This window comes from Hyposmocoma kahamanoa, unplaced genomic scaffold, assembly GCF_003589595.1.
Source record: "Hyposmocoma kahamanoa isolate Upper Pololo Valley unplaced genomic scaffold, ASM358959v1 103, whole genome shotgun sequence".
Lineage (NCBI taxonomy): Eukaryota > Metazoa > Arthropoda > Insecta > Lepidoptera > Cosmopterigidae > Hyposmocoma > Hyposmocoma kahamanoa.
The window spans coordinates 4,944,398-4,969,723 of NW_020653344.1; the positions used below are offsets into that span (position 1 = coordinate 4,944,398).

Here is a 25,326-nt window from a genome sequence, read left to right on the forward strand (position 1 = left end):
TCTTCTTCTTCTTCTTCTTCTTCTTCTTCTTCTTCTTCTTCTTCTTCACTTTTATTGAATTTATATTCAATTATGTGAAATTACTCCACTTGATTATTATGTTGTACAGCACATGATAAAAATAAGTCTTTTATCTATGTCAATGAAAATAAAAAATATTATTTAGCTCTTATTTTCTTAATTTGTACTGATTACTTGAACAGTTTATAAACATTCAAAGTTTTAGTCATGATACAAAGCAGCGTTAAAAATAAACAAAATAACAAAACAAGATTTTTTTTATATTGGTCATTAATAGGCATACTATACTTATTATCGAGGTCTATCAAAATTATCGAAAATAATAATTGCGCAATATTGTGGGAACTTTAAAATCACAATTATTTTTTAATGTGTTTTTCATGACATTCCACGTATACTGAATTCTAATAAAATAAAAATAGAAAACAAAATAAAAAATATAGTTTCCTTTATTTAGGTCTGCAAGAGGAAATTTTTGTTACAAACAAGCAGAACCTTTTGTTTGTATGTTCTTAAAACAAATAAAAGGTAAACTATTAAATAAATAAGAAAAAGTCTGACTTTTTTTAGACCAGGTACTAGGGTACTACAGTAACCTACTTCTTATCAGTATCAATGGTTTGACATCATCAAAATCTTCATCTTCTGTTTCCGGCTCCTCTGCAAGCCATTCTGATTCTTCGTAACATATTGTCTTCAACAAATAGTGTACTAATAAAGAATTGAATATTATATTACACGAAATAATGTTCTTTTGTAAGTAATATAGTACTCACCCAAATGTGAAATACTCACCCAGGTTTCAATTTCATTGCATGAAATTTTCTGGAACACGACAGAGCAGACAGATTTGTGGTCTCAGACGAATCTGAGACCGCAAACACAAATAAAGACACATATGCGCTCATGACGAACGTCACAGGGCTACTTAAGGAAAGTACTTTCACCTCCTCAAGGATATCATGGTCGCGCAACCATCTATTTTGTATAGTTTTTTGTAAATGACTAAAATAAAAATAAGGTCGCTGCGGTCTTCGAGTCCGTGCGCGACCGCTAGAAGGAGAAAAAATATTATAATTATGTTAAAAAAGTTGCATAAGATAGATTCCTAAGTTCGCAATATTAGAGCGATAGGTGCACGAGCACATTCCGTTCCTCTCGATCGTATATATTCACTTACTTGCAAAGAACTCTCATCAACGTGAATGGCCCAATTTCTTCATAAAAACACAACATAAGAGTCAAGTCACGACTTAAACAAACGATAACACAGTTTGCCAAAAAAGAACCATTAATAAAATTTCGAATTAGTCATTCAATTAGCCATGCAATGTAGTTTTGTCGTAAAAACACGATACGTTACTTTTTGTTCTCTTACGATGCTAAGCGCACTGCAGTGCGTTAGCCAAGTATTCAAAACTCCGCTCTGACTTTTTACCCGACTACCGCGAAACCATTTAACAGTTTAACGAATAGTTTAATTTACAACATAAAGATGCCCAGTGCCGCTTCATAGATAGTGACTACAATACAAACAACTGATTTTTAACCTAAAAACCTAACCTAACCTAAAAAAATCCCACTATGTATCGTGACCGGCTCAAAAGTTCCCATTATACTGGCAGCATTGCCTCGGTGGACACCTGCTGAACCAACCACGACCCAGAGCGCTCTTTTAATAAGTCCCGAGCTTTCGAACCCCAGGGCCCCGCCGTCTTGATTGCAACCGGTACAAGTTGTACATCGGCTCCAAAGCAGAATATTTAGCATGTTTTAGTTTCGCGGCATTTTCAGCCGCGGAACCTGTCAACCGCGTAGTTTGTCTCATAGAAGACAACGACCTTTCCGCCAAGGAACTATCGTCAAACTGTCGGGCCTTTTACAGTCGAATCGGCTCAGGGGGTCTACTTTCGATCTCCGTCCGACATCCGTCCGAAACAATTACTGCCAAATACTTGACCAAATGAAAAGACGCGTGATGCGAATGAAGCTTCATACTTGATACTTGTCTTTTAATTTTGTCGAATATTACTTATTTGACAGTAATTGTTTCGGACGGATATCGAGAGTAGACCCCCTGACCCGGGGGCGCGAGCACGCAAGGGACAATAGCCAGACACCATCGCGATAGTTTAAGGTGTTTTTTAATGTATGTTACCTAACACGGATGATGTGAATGATGTAGCGCGGTATATACCACCACTATAAACGCTACCGTATCAATGGCATTCTGTAATACTTGGTATAGTGGTGAAAAGATTAGCCAACCAGTATAAGGTCCTTTAAAGGTACCACTTGACGGGATTTACCTTGTTGATAAGTCCCATGTGCCTGTAATTTTACCGACTTTTAAATGCTTGCTTAGCGGTAGATTATTATTTATTTATACGTTTTGGGAAAGTTCACGGACAAATAATACAATTATAGTTATACTTAAATATGGGTAATCCAATACCAAAATTAAGAAGAGGTTTTGTATTACATTTACGTATTTTTTTTTTCAATGAATTCATAAATTTATTGGCTACAGAACTTGGTTAGCCTTAGGCACATACATGCGTTTTTGCGACAATTTAAAATAAAATGGATTTATATTCTATTACGTATTTTCTCTTATAGCGTTTTCTTGTTACGGCTATTGATATGCAATTAGTTTATTAATTAGTGCCTTAATTGCACCGAGGGTAATAATGAGTAATTAAACTGGAATAATAAACTTTGATTTCTACTACGATTTTTATTTCCTGTAATCAACCAATACGCTTTGTATATATGTAATCATTTAAATGCTTCAATGATGATGGAGTAAATGTTTACAAAACATATTGTAATAGTTTTTAGGGTTCCGTAGTCAACTGGGAAAGTTTGTTAACTTTGCTTACGTTTTCGAGAATTCCTAATGAAGTCATACGTCAGAGAACTCAAGTGACCGACGTATTTCGCAAAGTCATTTAGGGTAGGAGTCGATACTACTCGTACTTCAGCACCGATCCGATTCAAATTCTTCCCCTACTGAATCGTTTGTATTGCGTGGGTAGAACAGCAGGGACAGGATTTCAGAATTATTTTTTTACTAACGAAATTAAACCATTTGAAAAATGTATGACGTATAATATACATACGTGTTGTATTTAGTTCAGTTGATATTAAAAAATTCAATGGTATTATGTAAAGTAGGTACATATTGACTACAGCGATTTTCTTTACAAAAATTCGAGGTTAGTTTAACTATACCGTGGACATTTTTAGAAATCGTGTTTTCACACCGCATACTGTATCAGTGTACTAATTTTACTATATATAATTTATAAAAATATAATTTTACTTTATATTTTTTCCAAACACTTTCATTGGTTCGTATTCGGTTTACGTAAATATGACCATATCTCTGAATTTCGGACTAAATTGAAATGGCTCCCAATCCGACTTCGCCGAGATATGCACGTTCTTTGTCTACTTTATAAAATTTTAAATTACCCCCAGCTTCCTCATTATCTGTTTTCCCGTTTTTCCCCCTTATCCCCCAATTCCCGCCCAAAACGTACCTGTGACACTAGAATACTTTTATATCCCCAATCCAACTCCAAATTCTTTCACAATTCTTTTACCGTAAGTGCAGCTCGTATGTGGAATAAACTACCTGCTAGCATTCGTGATAGTCCATCGGTGGCATCTTTCAAACACAAATTAAAAGAGCACTTCCTGTCGAACGCGTTAGATAGTTTATAGGTAACATATTTGTAAACAAATGATCTGTTATTATAATATATATTCTGCTTATGTATGTATTTATGTATATAAAGTTCATTTATGTGCATATGTCTGTCGTATGTATATTATTATCATTTATATTTTATTTACATTTAAATTTAAATTTTGTTGTACATTAATTAGTCCCGCAGACTTCATTTTTGCACCACGGCTAGGGTTGGCTGGAAGAGATCTCTTATAGAGATAAGCTCACCTTTGTATATGTCCATTGTAACGTGTGTTTCATGTGTCTTTTCTTTGTACAATAAAGAATATATATTGTTATGCGGAATCAATCAAATCCATTATAATTTTAGTTGTATCTACAAGTTGTAAACATAATTTGAAAACAATAAAGTGTTCTTCTTTTTTTTTACTAAAAAATACTTTTCACGTCCCTCTCACCTGATGGAAAGTGATGATGAAGTCGAAGATGGAGCATGCACACCTAAATAATGCCTTTTCACTCTCGTCTTGAAAAGGACCAAGTTATAACGTTCAGGGAACAAGTCTGCAGGCTGGGAATTCCACTCCATAGCCGTTCCCCATATAAATGTGGAAGCGTATCGCTTCGTGCAAATTGTTGGAATATCCACAACATAGGGGTGGAACCCTAGCCTACGTCTGGTCCCCCGATGATGGAAAGGGGAAGGCAGAATTAATTCGTTATATATCCTGTAGAATACCGATAAGCAGGCAACTTTACGACGGTGTTCAAGGCTTTGCAGCTGCGTCTTCACTAATTCTGAGTCACCTATAAGCCTCTTGGCACATTTGTCGATTGGTTCCAAGGTGACTTGGCGTGTAGCAGAGCCATCCCATAGGCAGCAGCAGTACTACACACACGACCGGATTTATGCTTGGTTCAGCTGAAGCAACTTTCCCAGTGTGAAGTAACGTTGTACCCTGGAAAGGATGCGAAGCTTTTTGGCTGCATTTGCGACCATGTTAATTACAGTATTAATGTTCTATATTGAAATAACCTTTGTTAAATGGAAGTAATACTTACGTATAAATATGTTTATACCAGGATCGTTTGTTTTTATATCTTAATTAATAATATTAATAACGCACACATTCATGACCCCGCACTAGGGAAACCCTGTATCGCGGGTGCCATTTACACATACATAGACAACCACATACTACACTTAAACTCACGAGATAAATAAATGTAGGCCATACAAATATCTGTGGCTTAAGTGAAAAGTGGCACAAGTCTAAAAAGTATATATTATAAATAAACGCGAAGAACACTTAATGCTTAATATCATATTATTCTCTCAGTCTCGTTGTAAAGTTGGATTTTTTAACTTATACATACACCTTTTCACATTCCAGGCTGGTAACTGTTCGGCGACGGAGGCAGTTATTGAGGAGGGAGGTAATTGTGGAGTACGATTTTGAAAAAGAAATTAAATGCTGAACAATTTTGAATTTGAGGCACTCTTCTAATAACCACAAACACAACAATAAACACGTCTTATATTTGATCTCATTTTTGAAATATAGAGCGAATAACGCTTCAATTCTGTGTGCACCGAGAGATTGTGCGAATGTGTGCGTCAGACGTTTGTATCTGGTTACCACACTTCTGCCGCTATTTAAGTAATAGCGGCGCCCACATGCGCCCTTCTAACGGCGGCAGACTTGCTTTATTATACTATGCTTATACCGCTCTTCTTTTTGGGTCGGAGGTTAAAAATAGACATATGTCAATATCAGACTTCAAATAAAACTTGTTAGCTACGAATGAGGCGTACAACGGCTCACCTTTCGGTAGATTCCCTCTGTTATCCCATCTATTACTTTTCAAAATATTATACTGTGTCCAAAAAAATAATACCGTATGTTTTAGGACAACCGTGATCTTGGGACCTGAGGGTCTTCTCTCGATCTCCGTCCGACATCCGTCCGAAACAATTACTGCTAAATAAGCAACATTTGACCAAATGAAAAGACGCGTGATGCGAATGAAGCTTCATACTTGATACTTGTCTTTTAATTTTGTCGAATATTACTTATTTGACAGTAATTGTTTCGGACGGATGTCGGACGGAATTCGAGAGTAGACCCCCTGTAAAGGGCCCGAAACGTCGGTTTGTTTGAAAAAACAAATATACGCGATTTAAATGCTGAAAAATAGTTTCATTTCCTATGTGTAACAATCGCGAAAATCTAGAACTCGATACCGTATGTTTTTTTATGAGATTAAGAAAAACGATGTTATATTGTTTCATTTATTTTTTCCGGCTGAAGTTTAGTGATTAGATTTTAATTACTCTCAAATTTAGAAAGTCGCTTTGTCGGTGTGAAGAAAGTGATACCCTTCAAGTTTTTCCTTTATGAAATTCTGATTCAAATGTACAAATACTTTCTTATACCCTTCAAGTAAGTAACTTTTTTTATAATATCAAGTGACGGGACGAACAAGTCGTGCGCCTAATGGCAAGCTACACGCCTATTCGTAACAGTGCCACTCAGAGCTTTAAATCGCAAAAATCTGAGGGGCACTGCCACTGCACCCGTCACACTGAGAAATAAGTTGACAACTCCCTAGAGCCTGTAATTTCACCAGCACCCTTACTATTCAAAACCGGAACACAGTAATTTAACATTACTGCTTGGCGGCAAAAATAGGTAAGGCGGCAGTACTTCTCTGGACGAACTCTTAACTGCTACCGACAATTACAAAAGATTGAAAAATTTACCTAATAATATAAACTACTTATTACATTATGATTTTTTTGCGAGCATTAACTTAAAAAAAACTTTCAACTCAACTGTACTGGCTGATAGTTTATTGTAACTAATAATTTTGGCTAAAATATTTGGGTTTTACTAATTTCGTTTTTATTTATTTAAGTTTTTACTAATCCATATTCATTTCGACATTCCGTGCTGAAACTTTTTGATCAACCATACCGTTTAAAGGTCGTATTCTAGAACTCTACTCAATGCTCAAGTCAGGATCTGAGTATGATTTCAGGCACTGGAAATACGACCCTAATGGCAGGGACTTGAGTATGATTTCGAGTGCTTTAAACCGTACTCCAATTCTGACTTGAGCATTGAGTAGAGTTCTAGAATACGACCCTAAGTCTAGCAACAGAAAGAATCCCTTTACACCATACCCATACTGTTTAAGTTCGGACAATTTTCCTGCATTCTCCTTAAACGTATATAAAGAATGAGCAATGTCTGTTATTTCACATTTTCAGAAAAGACTTTCAAAAGAAGAGGAAGAGATTTCAAAGACTTTTAGTTTCTCTCAAATTATACCCTGTCTCTGTGATTCGTAACATGGTTTTAGGCCGAGATGGTCAGTCGAAACAAATTATCGACTAAGAGAATACAAGTTGATGTATTGAACTGTGACGTAAGAGATACTTTTCATGTGGACAACGACGTCGTCCTTTTAAGCAAGTTGTGTAGGCTTTTTACCCAAAGAAGTTCTTTACAACAATAATATATTAATATAAAGCATGATAGCCAAAGGGATTGACATACCGCCTCTCAAACAGATGCCGTGGTTTCGAATACGGGTTCGCGTCTCTGAGATTCTTGGAATTTAAGTGCGAAGTGCAATTTCAAATTTAATATTAGCTCGCCTGGAAGGCGACCCGTGCCCATCAGGGGCTTGATGAAGGTTCTTTACTAGCTATTTACGTGACAAATAACAGTACGGGCAACAAAGATGCTTTGTTTCGGAAACTTGCTATCGCCACTTATTTTTAAATTAGCCAGTATTTGATTTTGGGTCCATTACTTTTCAGCAATGACAAACGATCTGGCCTGAGTTCTTACATGCCAGATGTCTGTTCTATACGACCTAAAACTGATTTACAGCGTTCAGCAGTTTTCGGATAGTAAATCACTTCAGGATGATATCAACTGGATTTAACTGTGGGGCATTATTCACAGGCTTCCTTTCAACACTGAAAAGTTAACTCATGACTATTGGCCTTGCCCTTAATCTGTGCCTAAAAGTATTGAACTCATAACTGGTGTCGAGTCTTTAATAAACACTTTGGCATCATTATTATTAGAGATTGGGGTTCGTTATAAACGGAATGCTCGCAAATTTCATGATCCGGTCACTCTGAACAGGTGCAGACTTGAGGCAGCTTCATTTGTTTGAAACCCACTCGAGGTTACTTACAAAGGAAGTTCTGAGATTCTAATATAAGACAATTTATGACTACTACCCTTTTTTATACTCCACTAAATTCCTCCTTGGCGTCTTGGAATTTAATTCTCTAGAGGTAAAACGTGATTGGGCTACTGCTGGTAGCATCTTGCGAGCAAGTTCGGACTGTCCAGAATTGATTGCGCAACTGGTGCGTCTATTTGTCCTCTAGATACTAAGTTTAATTTTCTCAAACATGCTCGGAAATGTTTGTATTACTTTCAAAAACGAACACGGAAAGTTTGTCATTTATGGACCGTGAGAATTTTTCTCGGCCAAGGCTTGCAAAGTAAGTGTGAAAATCCATTACTGTTCTCTTTTCTAAGCTTTTAAATTTACTTACTAATAATGAATTATGTAAATAGGCAAAAGAAAACCTCATACAGCCAACTGCTCAGTGTTCTAATTGCGAGATTTAAAAATACCTACCCGTACCGCTTACTTAAAAAAAAAAATGGCGGTAACATTTAAACTAAAGTGTTTTGGTATTCCTTTGTTTTTCCGTCTTTTTAATATTTTGGTCACGAAAATTAGTGCTAATGCGAAGAGCGATAAGGAAAATACACTAATAGATACACATTCAAACACATCATCAGAAGTTCAGGAGACTACTATCAATGTGCCTGGAAAAACCATAACATTTTATTTTAGCAATTGTCGTAACACGTCAAATATTAATTTTTAATATTAATTAACATTTTTTTACTTTATCTATTAAACATCTTCCTCTCTTTAGTATTTTATTATTTCCTCACATTGTTTGAGAAAAATTCTATACATGCCTCGGCGGGAACGGGGATTGCTTGACTCGTATTAATACAAGGCCTCGCTGGCGCTCGTCCTTGTAACTCATACTCGTCCAGCAATCCCTTACATGACATATACATAGACTCGATCAAATTAAAAGAGTCAAGTATGAAGCTTCATTCGCATCATGCTTCTTTTATTTCGCTTGAGTATTACTTATTTGATAGTAATTGTTTCGGGCATATATCAGACAGAGAACGAGAGTGCAGCACCAGCGTCAGACTGCAATGTGTTTTTTTATAACATCAAGTGACGGGACGAATATGTCGTGCGCCTGATGGCAAGCTACACGCCTGTCTATAGCAGTTACAGTGCCACTCATAGCTTTAAATTGCAAAGGTCTGACTACCACAGCGTCAGTCACCATGAGACATAAGTTGACACGTCCCTTGTGCCTGTAATTTACCCTTCAAAACCGGAACACAGTAATACTGACGTTACTGCTTTGCGGCAGAAATAGGTAAGGTGGCAGTACTTCCCTGGACGAACTCTTTCACAAGGCTCTACTGCTACTAAAAGTGTTTGGTGTACTTATTTAATGTAAAAATATTTTTTGAAGTTTGTTTACACCATTGACTTACAAATAAATGGACGACGGATCTAATACAAAAACCACGAAAAAAATGTCCCAAGTCAACCTATTCGAAATTTAAATTGTAATATCATCGCAGTATCGCGCTGTCAGTCGAACAAATGAAGACTAAAGCGGAGTTTGGCGCTCTGTATACGATTTTAGCGCCTTACAAGTGCGGACACTTTACAGCGCGGACCCGACGTCCATTTAATTGTAAGTCAATGGTTTACACTGTCAATTTTAATTTTTGTTTTATGTCTGTTTTTTCTTTTCATTATGTAATATGCTTGTATGTCCTTGTGGGCAGCAATAAACGTTTTATCTATCTATCATCCTTTTGGCCACAGTTTTCAAAATTATAGTACCATTTTTATGCACACTGTACCCTTGAAAATATTAAAAAAATGAATGTGAGTTAGGTAACAAAGAGAAGTTTAATCTTAACATCGTCAACAGTTTTTGTAAGTAGTTGGTAGCTTTGTGTGGAAAATGTTTGAGCTTTTGTGAGAGCGTGGGGCGTTTATCTTTTGTAAATTATTATTAAATGTTATTCCTATTTATGGACGTCACATTGCCTTAGTATATTACTGAATGCCGTGGAATGTAATGAAATATAACCTACGGTAATAGCTTACACTAGAGATTTGTGTAATGTCGCCTATTGTCGTTATGTTAGTACATTTTTGTCTTTCCGAAAAAGAGTTTGTAAAGCCGTTACTTTTTGTAACAAGGAAAAACTAGCAGAGAGATACCCTGCAAATTGCCCTCGTAAGGTACAATTTACACCAATCTAGACGACTTTTCCGCCACATCACTTTATTTAGACTGTTTCACTGGTTATTTACGACGCATCTTTTAGATGAAAATACTTTTTCGCATTGTGTTCTTGGGTTTTTAAACAAAGATTCTTAGCAGCAGTAGAGCTCCTTGCGAAAGAGTTGCGTGCTGGGGGTCGACTCATAACCTTACGATAACTTAGTTATCGACCGATTTCTTTTATTTCTATTCACAACACCCGAATCGAACGTTAAACTGTCGTATTCGAAACCTTTCGTAGTCGAAATGACGTCACACCCGTACGATTACTTGAACTTCTCGACCGGCAAAGGCTACAAACGTTATTCAGAACATAGTTATCGAATGAAAGTTACCGAACGTCCTATTGTTTACAAAGCAGGAATGTAATATGGAAATCTCTTATTATGTTAAAAAATGTCTGTCAATTTTACTAATTTGTTTTAATGCGAGACTAATGCATTCCTATATTTTAGGCCTTTAGTCTTAAAAATGTGTATAAAAAGATTTTTTTAATACAGTTGCTCAAAACGTGGTATTTTTCGCACTACAAATCGTGCCGAAAGTTGGAATTTTCGCACTAGTGCTTTTTACTTTTCCATTTTTTTTAAATTTACTGTTGTTTGAAATCTTAAGCACAGAACTAAAGAAGTTGTATATTTATTTAATATTTATGTGCTTTGTGACGTAAGTCATTCGTCATTAAAACTTATATTTATTTACAAATACTATATAATGAACGTATCGAGTGGAGGTCTCTGCCTACCCCTGAATGGGTGACAGGCGAGATTTTTATGTATATATTTGTTTTATGTATTACAGATAAATTGTATCTCACTACCGTGCACGGGTTCCTAAAGAAGTTTAAACAAAAGTACCAGGACTTCATAATAAGAAAAGTGGTTACAGACCGATATTACAGAAAATAAACAAAAACAGCACGTTAGAACTATATTTCCATAGACTTTTAAATAATGCTTGCAGTGGTTGTATTTCATTATTTTAATTTACTAGCAGAAAATGAGTTTTTTTCAAATACTGTTTTATTTTACTTTCAATGTAGTTTTTTCGCAAATGTATTAAAAAACGTCGTTTGATACACGTGCGGATTTGTCATTTTCACTTGTCTCGCGTCTTGACCCTCGCCTCTGGCTCGGGCCAAGAAGCCTCGAGCCTCGTGAATAATGACTAACTTTCCGCACTTACTCGTATATCAAAAATAACTATATTTTTCTTATAATTTATTTCACCGACTAACGAACGCTTGACTCGGAATGTTCTGAATAGTTTTGAAAAGTGCCCTTCGATTCGAGAACGATGTCCAATCGAACGATTCGGTTAATATGTCGAAGAGTTCTGAATCGGGGTCCTGGTGAAACGGGCGCAGTGGTAGTGCCCCTCAGATCTTTGCGATTTCAACCACCGAGTGGCACTGCCACTGTTATAGACAGGCGTGTAGTTTATCATCAGGCGCACGACTTGTTCGTCCCGTCACTTGATATTATAAAAAAAAGGTACAAGTACAGTTACCGGCACGTTGAGCTTTGCATTTTTAAGTTTGAACCGGTTGCAGGATTATTTATAAATTGCCTCTGTGGCCGAACGGTTACCATGTTGGACTGCCATGCGATTCCCGGGCCGGGAAAAATACTGGTATGGCCTACATTTATTTCTCTCGTAAGTTTGGGTGTAATTTGTAGTTGTCTATGTGTGTGTCCATGGCACCCGTGATGCAGGGTTTCCCTACTGTGGGGCTAGGAGTGTGTGCTTTATTATTATTATTATTTGTAAAATACTAATAACCTCGCGGGACTGTATTACTAATATTATAAACAACAACTTTTGTTCCATGATTTTTAATAATTCATCAAATTTTTAAACATGTCGCTCTAAATGGTGATAATTCTGTGCGGTACAATGCAAAATAGAGGTGCGGAGTTGGGGCCGTCGCGGGGGAACGCTTGCACATACGAATTACAATCTTACTACCGACTATAGATCTAAAAATTGACAGATAGAATAACAAAAAACTTTCGTTGTTTACGATGTTGGTAACGCAGTCCTGAGGCGTTGTTAGCATTTTACAAAAACTCTGTATGTTATTGTAAGTGGAGTGGGGTTGAATTTAAATCTTCGTTTAAAGTGGCGTTGTCCGTACTTATTGAAATGTAAGAATTTTTTGTTTTGACAACACTTTACGAGGTTCTTACACAACTTGGAAAAAAAATCCTGTAGATTTTGATAGACTAGTCTAGTAGCCCCGTAGATAAGATTAAAAATTATTTGTACTCACGATTTTTAACAACCTTTGCGAACGAGTGACTTACTGGTTTTCACGGCGTTGCTACCTCTGAATGCCCGGCGGGTCAAGAAAACTAACTTTTCTACATTTTCTCGGGTCTAGGTATTTGTGGTATCGTTCGTTGTTTCTTATTTCTATAGCACAAGTGCTTTAGGTACTTACTTTTGTATCAGATCAACGTTTGTGATGTTGTCTAATATTTATCTATTATTAAGTTAGGTAAGCCTAGTGTTGCTTGGAATTTTTCAAAGCTCATATTCTCAAAAATTGTCCATACGTTTCTTATTGTATAAACGTATTGGACATACAAGTAGCAACCTGAAGCTTATAAAATATAACGCATTAATTTATCTACAGTCTTAAAAGTTTCTATTTTTGGAACATGTTTCCATTTTTAGAACATGTGAATATTTAGGTATATTATTGTGTAATTATTAAATAATATTTAATGATACAGTACTCGAATATTAATATTGCGCGATAAAAAAATCGAATACGTAAATAATAAAAACCGGAAATTAAGTAGTGAACACTAGTCTAGATTCTGGATGAAGTGTTAGTTAAAATATTTAAAAAATTGTACATTTTTCGAAAGACTGAGGAGAACGATGGCCAATGGTCACTATAGGGTGTTGCAAATGAGTAGATAAATGTCTACAAGGAGTGACATAAAGCGGTTAAGACCGCCAATTATTAATTAATGACTTTTTCGAATTCCGGATTCCTGGAAATAATTTTATTGCTTCGTAAGATAAATAAAACTATTCTCCTAGGAAGCTGAAATTTGATTTTAAAGTAATTAAAAAATATGCTCAAAACATTACAGGTTTTACATTACAAGTAAATATAAAATTGTCTACAATATTTGCAATAATTAAAACAAGCTATGCTTGTGGCTTATTAAAAAAATACTTTTGTAAAAGGTTTTTTTTGCTTAATGCCTTTATACCAGTATCGCAGAGACCTAAGACATGTCAGTAAGTAACTTTACATTTATGGCAAACAGTTTAGTTAGAGGTTAATGTAGAGGTTCATATGGTTAAAAATGTTAGTTATCTACTACATTTTTTTACATGGCGCCACTAGAATTACCTTAAAATCCTACTTCAGGTTTCTAAATAAATAATTTTATTCTATGATGCAGTAAAACTATTTCCGAAAATCCAGAATTCGAAAAAGTAATTGATGAATATTTGGTGGTTTTTACCACTTAATATCACTCCTTGTAGACATTTATCTACTAATTTGGAACACCCTATATCGACGATTGATGATTATTTTAACTATGTCGTACAAATTCGAATAACTTATTTCTTATTCTGACAGGTGGACAATTGAATGTCATAAGTTTACGTTAAGAATTTTAATTGAATGTCAAAAGTTAAGCACCCCATTTCAGAGGGCGAAAAGCTTTGTCTGTCTCTAATTAATTTATATTAAATTTAGGTATTTCACATTCCTTTTAAATGCAGAATTTTTTGTTTCGTCTTTCAAATTCCATGTTTACGTCCAATTCTACAACGTGAAAATGCTTGTCTTTTTCTTATAACCATCATTTCGATACCTCATGATTTTATACGCCACTTTTATTTTTTGGTCATCTTCTGTTATTTTTGGAAATAACCATATTAGGCTCCCCGAATTTTTTGATAAAGAAACCAAAAACAATATAAAAACACAACAGGTCCAAAAATTAAGTTGGCGTAGTGTTCGTTAGAGGTATCGATTTTTTTAAAAGTTTTTGGACTGTCACGATGTTTGACTACCGTGATATTTATGAAGTTACTCTACTAGTTTGTTATAATTGTTACTACAAAGATCGAACATCAAGAAAAAAATAACTTGATCTGGCTGGATTCAAACCGTCGTCTTCCAGCAAACCGTGTCTGGGAATCTACTCTCGTTCTCTGTCTGACATCCGTCCTAAACAATTACTGTCAAATAATATCAGTACAGTACTAAAAAAACCGACCCCAAAAGTTCGTGGGATTACATCTATTTGACAAGTTTTATTGATATCAGTTACCGGGAAGTGCGCGAAAATGGATTGATCCCCTAGTTTGCCATCCTTAGAGGATATTTTCTTCAAATTTAAATGGCACCACTTCTGAGGTACCCTCTTTCCAACGAAAAAGAATCATCAAAATCGGTTCACAAAATATTCTAAACAACAACCGGAGTTATCGCGTAACATACATAAAAAAACATAGAAACGAATTGAGAACCTCCTCCTCTTAAAAGATAATGTCAGTGCGTCTTTTAATTTTGTCGAGTATTAGTTATTTGACAATCGTTTCGGACGAAGAACGAGATTACAGGGTCAGACGCTATGCTAACTAAGCCACGGAACTAACTAGAGGGTCTTACGAATTTTGATTTAGGTTTTTAACGATCTTGCATTTTCCCACTAACTATAGGCGAGAGTAAATTTTTAATATGACACATATAACAATTCCCTTTTGTGTGTGCGGTGGTTCTCCGAAAGCTTAATTTATTTTTGTGTTATATTATTTACAATTTTATAGTGCAAGAGCAAGCGTTCTTCTGAATGACATTTTGATTCGGAAGAACGCTTCTACATGTGATAGCACAGTTGTGACGGTGTGACCTCCTTGCATCGTCATCTCACGTTTTTATCGCCTTTCTACGGTTCCTGGCCAGTCGTATTTAAATTTAAATTTTGAATTTCCTTAGTTCTTTTGCCTCGCATTCTGATTTTGTTTTGTCACTCCCTGCTCGATCGCTACAGCGGACGGAGCTGTTTAAATTCAATCGCGTCTAATTTTGATTCTTTTACTAAGTCATAATAATTATAATATAATCTAAATCATGTGTCAATTCTAATAATTGTATAACAGTCTACAGCCTTATCATATACCTATGAATACGTATCTGTAATTCAGTATAACTCGGCCCTTTTAGGGGTAAGGGTACATAATATCTTATTCATCAAGTTAGGAAGTGGAGTGTTTTATATTAATGTACCTGTTTTCTATATATACCTTTTTATTGTTACAGCCTTACTTCTTTGTTACTATTTCTTCTTAACCCGACTTTAAATAAATTTGTAGACCGGAAGTTTTCTGTTTTATTGCCGTGAACCTAGTTACAGTGTAGTGAACATTATGTGTTAGTTCATTTCAAATTTTCTGATTTGGTCGTTTCTGTATTCCTCATGTTTCGTTCTTTAACAGTTAGATCATTTTAATATGGTATTCTTCTTCTTATCGTATCCATGGCATGCATACAATAATGCTAGCCACAATGGAGAAGGGTTTTGCCAATTGGTGTAAGGTGTTCAATAATCGGCGAGCAACCAGGGCGTGCCAGACGTACAGGAAACGTAATGATCATATTACTGCTTGGCGGCAGAAATAGGTCAGGCGACAGTATACTAATTTTCGTAGTTTTATTGGTTCTCTATACAAAGATTCTCCTCCCCTATTTCACCCCCTTTAAGAGTTATTTTTGTGACAAAAAGTAACCCATGTCCTTCTCCTAGTTCCCACCTATCTGTATACTACTTACAATTCATCAATATTAGTTCAACGGTTAAGTCGTGAAATCGTAACAAACAGATTTACTTTCGCATTTATAATTTTAGTATGGATGAACAAAACATGAATAACTGCTTACGAAATAGACGGTGACTTCACGAATTAATAAATATGCTGAAGAAAGAAAATTCCCGGACAATGTAGACGTTGACGCTTGTTTGAAAACTTCATTGAGTTACAAAGAAAACATAGGTAGGCCCGAAAAGTGGAAAGGTTTTTATTCATGTTCTTTTACTGCCGGTGAATTAAAAATTGTTTTTTTATGTTCTTTTACTTTAAAAGAAATTTTTCGTAAAAATAAGCTACAAAGTCTTTGTGGAATCTTGTTAAGGCGGCCTCTCACGGTCCGTGATTTTACGACTTTCAACACACAGCAGACGACGATAATTGACATCCACACACGAGCCCCGCCTATTTCATATTAATAATTAACCAATTAAAGAATGACAGCCCATAATAGTAATAGTAGTTGTTTAGTAGTAGTTCGTCTGGGAAAATACTGCCACCTTACCTATTTCTGCGGCCAAGCGGTAATGTGAGCATTACTGCGTTCCGGTTTTGAAGGGTTAGGGTGCGTACAAACCTGGATGCATGCAGTTAAGTGCGCGAGCGATAAGCGAATGGCAGGCGAACAGATATGATGTAGGTAAGGTAATGCACGTGTGCAGCTCGCAAGTATTTCAAACAGACGCATTAGCCAGATATTGACGCACCCAAAGAGTGCTGGTGAAATTACAGGCACATGGGACTTGTTAACTTACGTCCCGGGCTGACGGGTGCAGTGACAGTGCCCCTCAGATATTTGCCGTTTAAATCTCTGAGGACAGGCGTGTTGCTTACCACCAGGCGCACGCCTTGTTCGTTCAGTCACTTAATATCATAAAAAATACTAAGTACAGGTGACACCCCTGATGTCTTTTTTCTCGGCTCCCCGCCAGCTATTCACTGACTAATGGACTGCTGTGGACGCGTTTGGATTACCACGGACAGGCTTCCCGTGATGAGGGCGCGCAAGCTAATCGGTAAAATCTTGGATTATGGGTGGCCGCCTTTACACACTTGTACAGAAAGTTTAATAATGTTTGTTTGTCTCTTATGCGTATTTGAAATTAAGTCTGCATTTTAATATAATTTTGAAACAATGATATTTCCTCAAACATGCTCGGAAATGTTTGCATTACTTTCAAAAAACGACCAAGGAAAGTTTGTCATTTATGGACCATGCGACTTCTTCCCGGCCAAAGCCTTTAAAGTAATTATGAAAATCCATTAGGTATTGACCACTTCTCTAAACTTTCAAATCTAGTAAACAGGCAAAAGAAAAACTCATACAGCCAACTGCCCAGTGTACATAATTGCGAGAATTAAAAATACCTACCTGTATTGCTTATAAAAAAAGAAAAGAAAATGGCGGTAACATTTAAGGTGTTTTGGTATTATTTTGTTTTTTCATCTTTTTTGTATTTTGGTAGCGAAAATGAGTCCTAGTGAGAAGAGCGATAACGAAAATACAGTAATAGACACACATTCAAACACATCATCAGGAGTTCAGGAGGCTACTATCAATGTGCCTGGAAAAACAATAACATTTTCTTTTAGTAATTGTCCTAACACGTCAAATATTACTTTTAATAATAATTAATAATTTCATCTCTTTAGCCTTTCATTATTTCCTCACATTGTTTGAGAAAAATGGTATACATGCCTCGGCGGTAACGGGGATTGCTTGACTCGTATTAATACAAGGCCTCGCTGGCGCTTGTTCTTGTAACTCATACTCGTCCAGCAATCCCTTACATCCCGGCCTCTGCAATAGGTAATGTACTATTTTATGGTACCAAACTACCAAGTCACGAGACTATCGAGTATATCACGGGACGAACAAGGTGGTAAGAATATATTCTACAGTATAGTTTCCATAACTACTTGGTACTTGGTGTAACGGGCTGGTATCCGCAACTCGACGTCAAGGCGACTATTTTTTATTTTTTTAGTTTCCATAACTAATATGGAGTTGGTTGTAAATTGTTTTTTCATGTAAAATTGGCGCTTATTGTTCGAGTTGCGGATACCAACCTGTTACACCATACATACTATTTTTTTGTTGTCACAAATCCATTCTGTGTCTACAAAGATATTATATTACGTTTTCAAATTCAAAAAGAAAGACTACGTTTTTAAAAGTTTAGAGTTAGAATTATTATTTCAACATTACGAATCTCTAAAAATAATTTTAACAATTACAATGTTGATGCCACTATTGACCTTGGACACCGTCGTTAGTATAGATCTGATAAAAACGCAATTTCGCTAAGATAAACATCAACAATTTAGTTCAAAATCACCCTATACAAATTCATTTCCATCTAGAGTCAGGTAACAGAAGCCACCGATCCAATAAATTTAAAACAATATTTTAGTTTGAATTTGGAAGTGATATTCTTTTTTCAAAAGATCATGAAGCTAACAGTGTTCAGGCTAACAATCATATTTTTTATGGTTTCGATCTTGGTTTCGTACACGTATTGCCAAGAAAATGTTGAAACTACTACTGTAACAAACGAAGAGGAACCAGAGGACGAGGAAATTCCGAAGAAAGGCTGTTCAATCTGGTGCTGGATTCAGAAGATCGCTATGTTTATCATCTCACAGCTTCTCAGCGGTAACTGATATCTGTAATAAACGGAAGTTCTGACAATATTGTTTTATTTGCGCCAAGAATGCATAGTTTGTCGTAGAGATCGTAAAAATGCGCAATTCAAATATTTAAAATATACTACAAACCGCTAAAGCCATCCGTGATACATCAAAAGTGCTTTAACACGTTATAAAAGTCATAAATATTAAATGAAACAAATTTTGTAAATTGATTGTAATTAATATTATGTTTTACGAGCATAGTATTCATTTTTATTTAACTGCCTCCGTGGTCGAACAGTTGCCATGGTGGTCCAGCAAGAAAATTCCTTCTATCTGACAGGACTCAAACTTGCGTCCATATCAGGGCAACAGCTTCACCAACTGAACTATTGAGTCATTATCTTTACCAATTTTTCTTTGCGTTTGTTACAGATCTTTCCTTTTGTTTTTAACGACTTTTTTGCCGCAACCTTTGAGAAATCTATGAAAGTATTTTCTCATTTAACTCAAAATTGTAGATATACATGACATTTTAGACTATATTATTAGGTATTTAAGCATAAAAAGTTATCGACTAATTAACTCTCCTGAGAAATAGCCATTTTGCAGGTGTGGCTTTATTACGCCAAGAGTGCGAGCTATACTTAACCTATTCATATAACTTGTAAAGGCAGCAGAGACAAAATCTGTACGAACAATTGTATTTAATTGAATGAGTCATAGCTCTACCGCTTAAGGGATAAACCATACTTATCGACGCGGAATCGGCTTGAGGCATTCGTGTCGCCACCACGTTCGTAACCACACCCGTCGCGCCAATTGTTTCTAAACTATGGTCAGCCGTCGTCGGCATGCGTACGGACGCGATCGGAGGTTCGCAATAAGCAGATTCATTTCCGACCTGTGTCGAGACACGTTCATATGAACCGATGTGAAACGCATAACGTCTTCTTCGCTGTTACGTTCAAGGACATAAAGCTTTTTCCCGGCTAAAAAAAGTGCCAAATGGCTCGTCTATTCATTTCAATTATCAATGAAATAGTTTTGTTTATTACCGTTTCACATAAGAACAATTGACTAATTTGGTAGGCACTGTTTTCAATCGACTTGTTATTGAATATCGTCAGTAAAATCTTGTTGAAATTATTCCATGTGCTGCGCGACATAACTGTTACGTAAACTGTCACTGCTCCCGCACCACGCAGCTACCTTAGGAACCGACTCAGTTAGCGGTAGGCCTGTAATCGTCGAGAATATAACCAGAAATAGAGACGAAATAAGGGCCATCCATCCCACTCATCAGGCAAATGGGTCTTATATCACTTTTAAATATCAACTCTCATTTGCGCTGAAATCACAAATTAGAAAGCTGAAATAGTACAGCACCAACAACTGACCTGTTTGTACGTCTCCGTATATTCAAAAATATTCTGTATTTATTGCAATAAAGATAATCTCTAACAATGGGGGCTGTTCTATTCCCTTGGTGTGGGAAAAACAGCAAACCATCTGATTACAAAACAAACGGAATCACGTTTCATCGGTAATTAAATAGTAAATATGTTATTTTTTAATTTTCGTCCTTTATAGGACAGCTTAAGTTAAACTGGTCGATTTGAAATGAAACAATTGACGACACCCGTCAATCCAAGGCCAATCAGAGCGCCGTTGTCACCGTAATGATTGACAGAACAGTTTACAAACAAATTAAATGACATTTCGTTTCTATTTCTGGTTCTATACTTGATGCCTGTAATAAACACCAGGATTACATGAAACAGTGCTTACAATAAATTAAAAAGTTCCTAAAACCGTATTTCCTAAAAAAATCGGAAGAGGAACTTTAAATGTCATTCTATTTACGGACGAAGACCGAAGTTCAGTCTCGCCAGTTTTTATTAAATCTGTTCGCGTAGAAACCACGTCAAAGATTTTAATCAACGGAGTTCCAATATCTGTTCCGGTTCCTGTGAATCCGTGCTGATTTCTTTACAAAAATAACTTTGCGGATAGTTGAAATTAGAGATGGGCGGTCGTTAGAACTCAATCAACTCTCTCGGGTTTTAACCGAGTTTTTACTCAAAGCCCGTGTTTTAACCCATTTTACCCAAAATCATTGTTTTGTAATAAGCTAATAAAAGATTAATTACTTCATTACGAAAAATAAAGTCGATAATTTCTTCTCCTAAATGCTTCGCGAGAAAATGAGAAAAACTTACAAAAAGCTCCCAAAATCAGGGATAGATGGCACTTTTCACAAAAAAATTATTTGTGTCCGAGTTACCAGTGCAATAGTCTGTGGTATGTTATTAATTAACTCAGTTTTTTTTATAAGGCTTAATAACTTCACGCCTTTTGACCATACCAGTATACAAAATAATTTCCGCTGAACTTTCGTCACGTCACAAATCCTTGGCACTATTGCTTCTATTAACTCTGTTTAAGGCTTCTGTAGTTTATTTTGATATAATAATATACCAAATATGTTTTATTCAATTACGAAACACAACCTACAAAATATCAAACTGGAATATCTTTAATTGCTGACTTCTCAAAATAGTAAACCCCAAACAAAATTTGGTCAAGAATTTGAACTCTATATTTTCACATATTTTTCATAAACAGACGCATACAAATTATTACAAGAAAAATTTATATGGGAGTTTGCCATTCTCCTTTGAACAAAACTTGGTTTAGAACACATAATATTTAGTTGTAAACAGTTTTTGTCCTCGATTTTCGGCGTTAATGGGTTTTAACCCGATTTAAACCCAACGTTAACAAGGCGCCGAGTTAAAACCTGAGCGCTTGCCCATCTCTGGTTGAAAGTCAAACTGGATTTTGTACAAACTCTCTCTTTTGTGTCCCTGAGGTATTTAACGTGAACGTTTGTCATGTAGTAGTAAGTTTCTCTGAAGGTGTCGGTGTATGTATGAATCGTTATATTATAACATGTGACGCCTTTGATCTGTGGTCCTCCTTTCTTAGATCTGTCATATCTTTTTCATTTGAATGACAACCCTCTTTCCCATAGTGAGGTTTATTAAAATGTCAAGAAAAAGGGTGGAAAATTTTGCTGGGAAAATGCCTCTAAAATTGTGTGGAACGGGGTGTCGTATTCCAAGGGCCTGTCTTGAAACTTAACACTTTGACGTTTATGAAATACGTCTCCGTTTTGTTTTCGTAAAATTACCACTAAAAAGGGATACAGTAACTACTAAACTCTTGCAAAAATATTTGCTTAAGCAAGTTTTGTGGCATGGAAGAAACAAAAACAATGGAAGTGCCTGAAAGTCTCTATTACTAACCGAACCTCTGTCGCCAAAACTCTTACTATGATTTTTTCATTTGAAACACTATGAAATCATGACAATGATTGGTTGTAGTTTCAAATTTAAAAAGAAATATCAAATTGTGGACTGTTAATATAATTTAAACTTTACCCTGTTGGCATATCGTTGAAAGTTCAAAACTATCAATACCAATTATTGTAAGTTACGACGGTTTGATTTAACATTGAAATGTTAATCAATGTGCTGACGCCTAGCGGCTAACAGCTGAACGAAGACGAAGACGAATTCGAGATTTTTACTTAGTTCTCCAAAAAATTAGTGACCATATTGCAAGTTATTACAGGTTTCATTTCGTTTCTTGCAACAAAAAGCAAGTGCTTACAATAAACAGAAAATGGAATATTTATTAAAATAAAATAAGAGCCTTGATGATGATACGAAATACTACCTTAGATAATATTACAGGTGCGATTATCATTTTTGAACTCCAAAGTAGCTAAATAAGGCATTCTTTCTACGATTTTAGAGGTTTTGCGCGAGATAGTTGACACGACCATAACGTAAAATAATTTTATCTTACTGCTTTTCTTGTAACCTGAAGGTTGCCTGGAAGATATTGCTATTTAGCAATAAGTATTTTTTTGTATTGTTATTTTGTATTTGTCCGGGTGCAATAAAAAATATTTGAATTGTATTGTATTGTATCAAGCGAAAATAGCCGATTGAGATCAAGTTTTGTGGAACCCCGCGAACTGTTGGCACACATACCACGTGAAATAAGTAGTTCTACTGCATTCATTGCTCTGTGTTTGCCACCATTAATATCTGTCAACTAACTCATATCACTGTCAATGTAAAATTAGTTTTGGTGAATAAAATATAATATTTTAACCAAAACCTCTTATTCTCTTTACAAAATAATGTTAACATAGCTGGTTGTTAATTTACCGAACTAAATATAATTTATATGTAGACTGTGTACAGATGTAAACTTTGTTAATGAAGTAAATTTATGCGAAATCACGGGCACAAGCTTGTACTTTATTATAGAGCAATATAATCAATTGAAGATTACTGAGTTAAACATTTAATCATTTTCATTTTCGTTTAATCGGCTTTATTTTAGTAGAATAGCTTCGGGATATGAATTTTTTAATCGTTTCTGATTTAAAAAGGTAATCTTCGTGAAAAGACGTACATATTATTTAATCTTTACTTAAATTTGTTACTTTAAAAAAAAAATTATTTAGAATGGGTAGCCAACACAATACATATAAAATACAGAGTATAGCTAAAAAGGTACAATCCAAATACTTCATATTTATACGTGAGGCGCACTATAAGTTTCTGGAATGAATAAGAAAAAATACTATAAATGGTCAGAAACGAATTTATTGTTTCTCAAAATACTCTCCGTTAGCGTTAATGCACTTTTTCATACGAATGAACCAATTTCGAAACGTGACAATCGTTGAAACATATTTTTCATACTCTTCGACAGCCTCTTCAGGTGATGAAAATAGTTGACCGCGTAACAGGTTCTTAATTTTTGGAAATAAACAAAAGTCACAAGGTGCCAGGTCGGGACTGTACATGGGATGGCTAATAAGGTCAACATTGTTCACTTTCAAAAATTCATTTGTCTGTCTGGCCGTGTGAGAACTGGCATTATCGTGGTGCAAGATGATACAGCGTTTACGGTTATTTTTACGGAGTTTGTCAATAACTTCCGGCAAACAAATGGTCGTGTACCAATCACTATTCACGGTACAACGATTCTCCAAAGCAACAGTAGCCACGTGTCCAGTTTTATTAAAAAAAGAAGCAATCATCCGCTTAGAGGCACTTTGCACGCGCGCCACTTTGGTTGGTTTCGGCTCATCTCGAAAGACCTATACGCTCGATTGCTGCTTTGTTTTGGGATCGTAACTATAAATACATGTTTCGTCACCTGTTACTATGTCCCACACCAAATTGGACGCCCCTTTGTTGAATCTGGTAAGCATGGCATTGCACCAAGTGACGCGATCAGTCAAATTGTGTGGGATCCACCGAGGGCACAGCTTTTTCACACCCAAATGTTTGTGTAGTATTGATAGTATTTAACTCATGCCTATGCCTAAAGATGCCCGAATCTCATGGTATGTCACATGCCTGTCTGTTTTAATCATACGGCGCACAGCATCAATGTTTTTGTTGTTCACAGCAGTGGACTCACATGACCGCGTTTGAATTCAGCAAACCAGCTATAAATAGTCCTCTTGCATGGTGTTTCATCGTCAAAAGCAGATTGAAGCTGAGCGAAGCTCCGCTGAGCTGTTACATTACACTTAAAGTCGTAGAAAATCATGTTATGAAAATTTTCACGAGTTAAAACCATGGTGATGTAAAACCAACCAATTTCTAAAATGTCGCCACAATGTGAAAACAAGTGACAGTCAAATGAAACAAACTGTATTCTACAGCCAAAGAGTTCATATATGTATGTACATATCACACTTACAGCATGCTAGCAGTAACAAGTTTTGTTATATATAAGGTTTATGTAGTCTTTAAAATTTACATGGCAATAGATTAATTAACATATTTTTTTGTTTTAATCTTATTTTTTGGGGACTTCACACGTTTCCGAGGGTTGTAAACTTTCGTCGACGTGCGAGTTTCGTCACGATGTTTTTCTTTAGCGAAAAGTTCATATCAAATTTCGCACATAAATTCCGAGAAACTCAGACGTACAAGCCCGGATTCAAAACCACGGCCTTTGCTTGAGAGCCTTGTACTACGTACATGTAAATTAGAACTAAATGCCACATGGCGCATTGAAACGGCGCGGCGGGGGCGCGCGATCGCTCCTATTGACAACACCTAGGTCATATTCATGATCTATTAACTCAACCCGCCCGTACCATTCACATTGCTTAGTCTAGCGTCTGTTTGCAAATTCAACGTGTGTTCTAACGGTTTTAGTCGCTCCGGCACTTTGTAAGGGAAGACGCCAAGACCCGTGCGCTCTCTGAATGAGCCTCTAGTCCACTTTCTCGAGTTCGGCAGCTATCTATGTCCATCAAACGAATGGGTACAAAACACTGGCTAGGTTGTCGTCTTCGGCGGGGAAGCGAAGGTAACCCATCGACTTGTGTAAATGCGCCATCTAAGCAGTCATAAACTTACATTTCATTTTGAGTATATATGATGAATTACACATTTTTACGGGCGGCTGTGGACGACCGATCCTTTGATTAGATGTTATTATGCGACTAAAACCGGGTACTCAATAGTGAATTGTAACTGTAACCGTTGCATATTATGTTACCAAAAATCATAGTGTGTACGTGGTTCGCGAGCTGAACGAGTGCGGTACGCAGTGAGTCGATAACCAGGTAATCATTCTAGCGAAT

The 25,326-nt window shown here is 36.1% G+C and overlaps 1 protein-coding gene across 1 annotated transcript in view; it reads right to left on the reverse strand.

Moving 5' to 3' along the window:
• LOC113238206 overlaps nucleotides 1-1,228 on the reverse strand; it is a 20,936-nt gene extending 19,708 nt beyond the window's left edge. The window contains exons 1-2 of the mRNA XM_026474988.1: nucleotides 1,202-1,228; nucleotides 817-846 (exon numbers count right to left, since the gene is read on the reverse strand). The gene's annotated coding sequence lies outside the window, so the exon portion shown is untranslated. The remainder of the gene's footprint in view (nucleotides 1-816; nucleotides 847-1,201) is intronic.
• Between the last annotated feature and the right edge of the window lie 24,098 nt (nucleotides 1,229-25,326).